The sequence below is a fragment of the Telopea speciosissima genome, chromosome 6 (assembly GCF_018873765.1).
Source record: "Telopea speciosissima isolate NSW1024214 ecotype Mountain lineage chromosome 6, Tspe_v1, whole genome shotgun sequence".
Lineage (NCBI taxonomy): Eukaryota > Viridiplantae > Streptophyta > Magnoliopsida > Proteales > Proteaceae > Telopea > Telopea speciosissima.
This window is the reverse complement of record NC_057921.1, coordinates 41,303,452-41,312,273: the sequence shown is the minus strand read 5'-3', so window position 1 is coordinate 41,312,273 and position 8,822 is coordinate 41,303,452. Positions and strand designations below refer to the sequence as shown.

The window sequence follows — 8,822 nt, the reverse complement described above, 5'->3', positions numbered from 1 at the left end:
ACATGCTCTTGCCTGGTGGATTGCCCCAAGGAAACAAATCCTTTTTCCTTATGCTCCCTTGTCCTTCTTATCTTGGATAGAGATTGCCTCAGTGACAAGTTAATTCTTCTAGTCGTCTTACTGGTTAAGAGGGTGAGTACAATGCTGCTGGCATTTAATCCCCTAATCATTTCTTCAAAAATCTTCATGATCTTGGTAGACGTGCTTCTTTTTCTTCACATCATTGGATCGCATCAAAGAGAGAGGGATACTAGTGGGAAAGGGGAAAAAGTAGAAATATGATAGATATGACGCAAGTTAGCAAAAATGGACGAATGAAAAACTGTACATGTGGGAGGACCGAACTTGATTATTACTTCATCAAGTTGCTTACGTACCCCAAATAGGGATCAGGTTGAACGTAGTTCAGGACAAAGATGCCTTAATGTCAAAGCCTTGATAATTAAGTTTCATCATAGCCGAGTGAGCTCGAAGCTGTGGACGAGAGTCTCATCACCATTTGGCCCGGGAGGGCTTTACTAGGTTGTAATGGGGCTTAGAACTGGGTTCCAAAGGATGGTAAAGGCTTAAATGTGCCCCTAGGGTCTAACCATGACTCGACACTTCTGCTCCCAAAACTTTACCAAGATTCTGGTAACTGAACTTGTTGGGGAATTTCTTCTTTTTTAATAATGTAATTGTTTGAGTTAAAATAAAACCGCAAGCGTACGGGTCAATCGTAGCTACGGGTCGAACACGAGGAGATATACCCCACTCTATTTAACTAACTTAAAAATAATGCAAAATGAACCAAATTAAAGTGTTAAATTAAACTAATTAAACTAACGAAAATCAATGCATCCTAACTCATAAGCATCTAACAAAATTAAGGGATTAAATCGGCGTCCTAACACATGAGCATCTAACCTATCAAACTAAAGCGAATTGAAAGGAATAAAAATACAGCCACACATACTAACCACATAAAAAGAAATAAGGGAATAAAAATGCATCCATAAACCACAACCATATAAAATTAAAATAAAAGAAATAGAGGGGGAAGAAGAAGAAGATAGAGAGAGATTGAGGAGATGGAGAATGAGATTGAGAGTTTAGATAGTAAAACCTGGATGTGCTTGCATGAATGTAAATGAAAAGCTTGAATACTTGCATAAACTTACCATGGCCTCCTCTTCTAAATCTTCAAGTCTTGTCATCAACTTAAGAACTTGGACTAGAAGGCTTAAAACCTAAACTAGAATTAAGAAATTACAACCCAATTGAAGACTTAAATTGAAATTAAAGCATAAACTAAACCTATTATAACCATTAATTAAAAATTATAAAAGCAAACTAGAACTTAGAAAAGCCAAAAATCACAAATTAGAAGGAGAAGAAGAGAAGAAATTTCACTAAGTGAATGAGCAAATTTTTACAAGAGAGGTAGGGGGTATTTATAGGTGGAAGAGAGGAGAAGAGAGAAGATGGAAGTGTAGGAGAAATATTCCCTAAGAAAAGAGAATATTCTCTTCTCTTTCCTCTTTTACAATTCCTTGAATCCTAAGAAAAAGAAAAAATAGAAAGAAGAAGAAGAGAAGATTGTTTACATGTAGACCTTCTATTTCTAAAAATAAACTTCCAATTTTAACAAGTGCTTCCTTTTCTTTGTAGATATCTTCTCCAAGCAATAAAATCAAAGCATCTTTAATTTTTCAACCTTCCATAAATGAGAAAATATAAATCTATCCCAAGTAGAATTTCAGAAGTGCCCTTGAGAAGTTGGAGGAGAGAGAGAGTAAGGGTGATGACTAGGATTCCTTCAAGAATAAATAAAATACCCATTCTGTCCTTCAGAAAATGTGGAGCATGGGGTGCTTATATAGGTCTCACCATTGTGTTCCTTGCGAAAAATCACACAAAATAGACCCAAATTTCATCCAATTCGGAGTTGGGGAGCCCAAGATATCTCAAGTTGAAGTTGGACTGTCCAGAGCCTTCCAAATGGAATCTTTCGGGTACAGTAAAGTAACTTCTAATAATTTCATTAAGGCCCTTAAAATCCGAACTTCCGTTTCACTTTGTTCCCATCCGACTGTCAATAATTATAAATAAACCCCTGCAGACCATTTTCACGCATCGTTACGGAAACGGCCATAACTTCTTCGTTTCAACTCGGAATTAAGTGCCGTTTGAACCATTGCGAAGCTGACTCGATGGGCTATGCATCCATTTATACTTCTAAAAATCTTAAAAACATCTCCTTAGCATCATCTCCTTCATTTTCACAAGAATTCACCTAAACCCTGAAAAGCACAAGAAAGCACCGAGTAACTCTGTCCAATGTGGTAAAATGTATACTTTATGCCCTAAAATTTCACACATAAATGTGCTCATCAGATTCCCCCACACTTGAACGCTACTTGTCCTCAAGTAAAGCAAAAACAAAAACTAACCTAGAATGCAGAAAATCCTAACTCACTTTCGTAGGAATCACGGTTGCACTTAGCATGTGCAACAAGCCTTTAAACCCCTAGGTTACCCCTAGTGGACGAGTTCTGTCTCGTGGGTGTTTGCAGTGAATATACACCCAAAATTCAATAAATCAAAAAGAATGATGTAAATTTTTCTCATGGCATAAGTAAGATAGGGCACACAATCTCAAAGAAATACTCAACTAAAGATTAAGGAGCCAAAGGTTCCCCCACACTTGAATTTTATCACCCCACATCAATTTAAGTAACAAGCATGCAACAAGTTCAAGGGATCTCCTCATATTTTCTGAACACTACTCACTTTCAAGTAAACCCCCCCATAGCATCGATGGAACTAAAGACTTAGGCATTGAGTATTGTTGACCATACTTTTTTTTTTTTTTAAGCATTAAGGCAAAAGTTTTTTTCTTTCTCAACCACAAACTCTATTTCTACTCCACTACTGTTCTCTGAATGACATGGTGGAGCATACACCAGACACCCAAATACTTGGTAGCTTCGCTTTTTGCATATATCCATAAGACATTGAGACATTGATGCAAGAGTTTTTTTTTTTTTTTTTTGAGTTTCCTTCCAAGGAATTTCGATCAAGTCACCCTGCTTCATGAGGCACAGTGCCCTGTCTAGTCCTAAGGAATTCCACTTTCTTTTCTGTTCCTTGTTTTTTTTTTTTTTTTTTTTTTTTTTCATTCACTTCCACTTTCATGCCTTGCCTTGCCACAAACAAATTGGTCTCAACTACTAGCCAAAAGATCAAAGGGTCCATAAAACACATAGAGGAATCTAGCCATCAAATGAAATAACGCTCATATTTTTCAATTCAATCCCTCTCACCGGATACAAACCAATTACCGTCCTTGAAAAGGGATTTTTTATTATTTCACATGCTAGGATACCTAATTCCCTCTTTCTCTCGCTTTGCAATCAAAGAGACATATGCACAAAACCAAACTATTGTCACAATCAAAATTCACCAATTAAGCCCAACATCCCCCCCCCCACACTTAATTCATGCAGTGTCCTCAATGCATGCATAAAAGAAAAAAATAAGGACAAGGGAGGGGATACATACCAGGATATCAGGGGTCAAGGTAAAGAGGCTCATGGAGATTCATGACCTCTTCGTCAACTGGAGTAGGCATCTCTATGTACGGCTTCAATCTTTGGCCATTGACCTTGAAAGTAGGTCCTGTACTTGGATTGAGGACTTCAACAGCCCCATGAGGATAAACTTTTTGAACAATATAGGGCCCATCCCATCTAGAATGCAGCTTACCTGGAAAGATATGCAAACGAGAATTGTACAACAAAACATTCTGGCCTACCTCAAAAGATTTTCTTAAAATGTGCCTATCATGGAAAGCCTCGGTTTTTTCCTTGTAAATTCGGGCATTCTCATATGCCTCATTCCTAAGCTCTTCCAACTCAGATAGTTGGAGTTTCCTATGGGCACCTGCAGTGTGTAGGTCAAAGTTAAGCTTCTTGATAGCCCAAAAGGCCTTGTGCTCAATCTCTACAGGTAAGTGACATGCCTTTCCATACACCAGACGGTACGGAGATTGACCAAGATCGGTCTTGAAGGCTGTCCTATGGGCCCACAACGCATCTACCAATCGGTTAGACCAATCTTTGCGGTTCGGGTTGATGGTTTTCTCAAGAATTTGCTTGATCTGCCTATTTGAAACCTCAACCTGGCCACTGGTCTGGGGATGGTAGGGTGTGGCCAACTTATGGACAACACCATATTTTTTCATGAGGGCCTCAAAAGGCCGATTACAAAAATGCTTGCCCCGATCACTAATGAGAGCCCGGGGAGTACCAAAACGGGAGAAGATGTTCTCCTTCAGAAATTTCACAACCACCTTGTGGTCATTGGTCTTACAAGCAACTGCCTCAATCCATTTGGACACATAGTCCACAAAGAAGTAATATGTACAAAGTTACCAAAAGAGTTAGGAAAAGGCCCCATGAAATCAATACCCCATACATCAAACACCTCAACCACGAATTGGGTTGAGGGGCATCATATTTCTCTTAGTAAGACGCCCTAAGGATTGGCATGAAGAACATGCCCTGCAATAAGTAAAAGCGTCTTTAAACAGACTAGGCCAATAAAATCCACACTGTAAAACTTTGGCCGCAGTCTTATTAGGCCCAAAATGACCTCCACAAGCTTGATCATCAAAAAGATAAGACAGATTGTTGCTCATGATCAGGGACACATCTCCGGATTACTTGATCCGGGCAGGTCTTAAAAAGATAAGGATCATCCCAAAAGAAATACTTAACTTGTGAAAAGAAACGATTCTTATCTTGGGTGGACCAATGTGTAGGTGTCACACCCGTAACCAGATAATTAACAATGTCAGCAAACCAAGGTTCACTAGACACTGCCATCAGATACTCATCAGGAAAATTCTCATTGACTGGAGAATCAACAATCAAGGAATTAGGCATGAGATAGATGGTCCAAACCAAATTTTCACACCCTTTCTTATCCCTAATTTCAAGATCAAATTCTTGTAACAAAAGGACCCACCTAATGAGGCGAGCCTTGGCATCTTTCTTCTCGCACAAGATATTTGATAGCCGCATGGTCGGATAAACAATCACATGTGATCCAACCAAGTAGGGCCTAAACTTCTCTAAAGCAAACACAACAGCTAAAAAATTCTTTCTCAGTGGTGGTATAATTAAGCTGTGCATCATTAAGAGTCCTACTTGCATAATAAATCACATGGGGCAATTTATTGATTCTTTGCCCAAGAACAGCCCCTATAGCAAAATCAGAGGCATCACACATAAGTTCAAATGAAACTGTCCAAATTGGAGCTTGAATAATGGGGGCTGAAGTGAACGCTCTTTTCAATTGCTCAAAACTATCATGACACTCAGAAGAGAAATCAAATGGGCAGTCCTTTGCCAAAAGAGAGGTGAGAGGTCTAGCTATCTGGCTAAAGTCCTTGATGAATCTTCTATAAAAACCTGCATGGCCAAGAAAAGATCGAATGTCCTTCACACTCTTAGGTGGTGGTAAATTGACTATAAGGTCCACCTTAGATCTATCAACCTTGATCCCTTCTTTGGACACAATGTGACCAAGAACTATACCTTGCTTTACCATGAAGTGGCACTTCTCCCAATTCAGGACCAAGTTCTTTTCTATGCATCTTTTAAGAACCAAAGAGAGATTATGCAAGCAATTAGAAAAAGTAGAGCCGTGAATAGAAAAATCATCCATAAACACCTCTAGGAAGTGCTCTACCATATCAGAAAAGATACTCATCATGCACCTTTGGAATGTAGCAGGGGCATTGCAAAGCCCAAAAGGCATACGCCGGTAAGCAAAGGTTCCATAAGGGCATGTGAAAGTGGTCTTGTGTTGGTCCTCTAGAGCAATAGGAATTTGGTTATAGCCTGCATAACCATCAAGAAAACAATAATATTCATGGCCAGCTAGTCTCTCTAATATCTGATCAATAAAAGGTAAGGGGAAGTGGTCCTTCCAAGTTGCCGCATTCAATTTCCTATAGTCAATGCACACTCTCCATCCTGTTTGGATACGGGTTGGAATCAACTCATTATTAGCATTCTCAACTACAGTGACTCCTCCTTTCTTAGGTACAACCTGCACAGGACTCACCCATTGGCTATCAGAAATAGGATAAATGATGCCATGATCCAAGCATTTTAGGATCTCTTTCTTGATTGCCTCTTTCATCATAGGATTAGCCCTCCTTTGGGGTTCCCTAGAAGGTGTGGAACTCTCCATCAGATGTATATGATGTTGAACAATGGAGGGGCTAATACCTTTGATGTCAGACATGGTCCAACCTATGGCTTCCTTATTGTCCTTTAGAAGCTTAATCAACTCTTCTTCCTGAATAGAAGTCAAATCAGAAGCAATAATAACAGGAAGAGTATGATCATGTCCTAAGAAGACATACTTGAGGTTGGAGGGCAATGCCTTCAACTCTAATGTGGGGGGCTCAATAATAGAGGATTTGGGAATGGAAGTGGATAGGGGTCCAAGGGGCTCCAAAGGTGGTTGGATGCTCCAGACCTCAGATAAGGGAGTATCATCAACACCCTCCAATTCTTGCATATATTCTTGAAATCCCGAATCAAAATCAATCTCAAAGAACGTATCAATATCATCGGAAAATCCTTAAAGCATATGCACCTCTTCATCCATGTCAGGCTGCTTGCCCAACCTAAACACATTGAAGTCAACAGAAGTATTGCCAAAAGATAATTTCAAGAGACCATTCCTGCAATTGATTAAAGCATTACTGGTAGCTAGGAATGGTCTACCCAATATGATTGGGATTTGGTCCTTGAAGTTGGCAGTGGGTTGGGTATCTAAAACAATAAAATCTACAGGAAAAATAAATTCTCCAACCTTTAACAGGACATCCTCAATCATTCCCTTAGGAACTTTAATCGATCGATCTGCAAGTTGAAGAGTAATTTTGGTCGGTTTCAGTTCTCCCAATCCCAGCTGTTGGTAGACATGAAAGGGTAAGAGGTTCACACTTGCACCAAGGTCCAATAAGGCATGATCAATAGTAGTATGGCCTATAGTGCAAGAGATGGTGGGGCTTCCGGATCCTTATGCTTGGTCACATCGGGTCATGAGATTAGAGAACTAATGTTAGCAGCCAAGAATGCCTTTTGGGCACATTGGTGGTCCGCTTTGGGTGCATAAGTCTTTGAGGACTTTAGCATAAGCGGGGATCCGGGCAATAGCATCCAATAAGGGATATTCACCTAACCTGCTTGAACACATCCAATATCTTCTCCATAGAAGGAGACTTCTTGCTAACCAACCTATTTGGGAAAGGGGCAGTGGGGTATAAATTCTTTCGGGTTGGTCTTTTAACTTCCTCAACAGTAATCCTCTTTGGTTTCCTCAACCAAATCATCTGGTATATCTTTAGGTTCATCGACGAACCTGAAACCGTAGGCACTTCAATGGCCTCTTCGGAAGGGGGAGAGTCAACAGGAGTATGAGATGATAAAGACTAAGGTGCACTAGCCTGTTGATACTCACGGCCACTCCTTAAAGCATAAACAACATTTACCTGTCTAGAGGGCCCTTGGTGCTGTTGGCCTTGTGCAACATTGGTTGGAAGAGCTTGGGTACCTTGCTGAATATGAACCTGATGCCTAGGATTTGGCTCAGCCTGGCTAGGTAACTTTCCTGTTTTCCTCTCATGCAGGATTGTGACAAGTTGGGTGAGTTGTTTTTCCATGTTATTGTGGCTTGTCATAAGAAGAGCTATCTTGTTGTCCATCTCATTCAGTCTTGTTGCCTCTCCTATATTGGTAAACCCTGGGGGTTGCTGATAAGGTGCAAGGAGAGGAGGCCTAGCAGAATTAATAGAAGGTCCTGGATGAGGACGAGGGGGAAAGGGGTTAGGAGACATTCCTTGGCTTTGTGGTGCATAGTTGGGCCTTTGGGCACCAACCTGGCCTTGATGGTTAAAGTTGGATGGGCCTGCTTGGTTCCCTTGATTCCATGAGAAATTAGGGTGATTTCTCCATCCTGGATTGTAAGTATTGCTATATGGGTTATTTTGGTAGAGAGCACTTACATTCTCGTCTGGAAGTGCCCACCAAGGTGTTGGGACATTCCTCGTAAAGGTGTCCAGGGGTTTGGCACCAACCGCATACCGACATATATGGTTGACCTGGTTGACTGGATTAATCGGTATAGACTCTTTAAGAACTATGGACTCCAACCGCTTTATGAGGCTATCAAGTTTGGCCTCCTTGGCTGGCATACCCTCAATGAGATACCCCTCAGTGGTCCTTTCAGCCTCTTGGGAAGATTCCCATTCCCTAGTTTTATCAGCCAAATTGGTTAAGAATGTCCATGCATCATTCTCCTCAGAAAAAAGAAGTAAAGTCTCATGGACACATAGACTCTACAAGTTGCTTGGTCTGATAATCAATACCCTCATAAATAATTTGGCATAGCTGCCACAAGTCAAAACCATGGTGAGGGCATTCTAAGAGGAGGTCCTTGAATCTTTCCATGAATTTAGAAAAGGACTCATGTGGTTTCTGCCTGAACCGGAGGATGTCACTTTTAAGCTTATTGGTCTTGTGAAGAGGGAAGAATTTTTTCAAAAAGACAATGGTGAACTCATCCCATGTATTAATGGAGTTTGTTGGCAGTCCATAGAGCCACTTCTTGGCCTGGTCTTTCAGGGCAAAGGGTATAAACCTAAGCCTAACTGCATCATCAGTCAAATTCTGGACCTTAATTAGAACACAGACCTCCTCAAATTCCCTAAAGAAGAGATATGCATCCTCATTAGCCATCCCATGAAAATGGGGTGGCAT

At 40.5% G+C, this 8,822-nt stretch overlaps 1 non-coding gene across 1 annotated transcript; it reads left to right on the top strand.

The window, feature by feature from the left end:
- The first annotated feature begins 8,466 nt into the window (after window positions 1-8,466).
- Window positions 8,467-8,573, top strand: LOC122666383. The gene has a single exon (XR_006333576.1). It is a non-coding gene; the product is annotated as a small nucleolar RNA R71 (small nucleolar RNA).
- The last annotated feature ends 249 nt before the right edge of the window (window positions 8,574-8,822 follow it).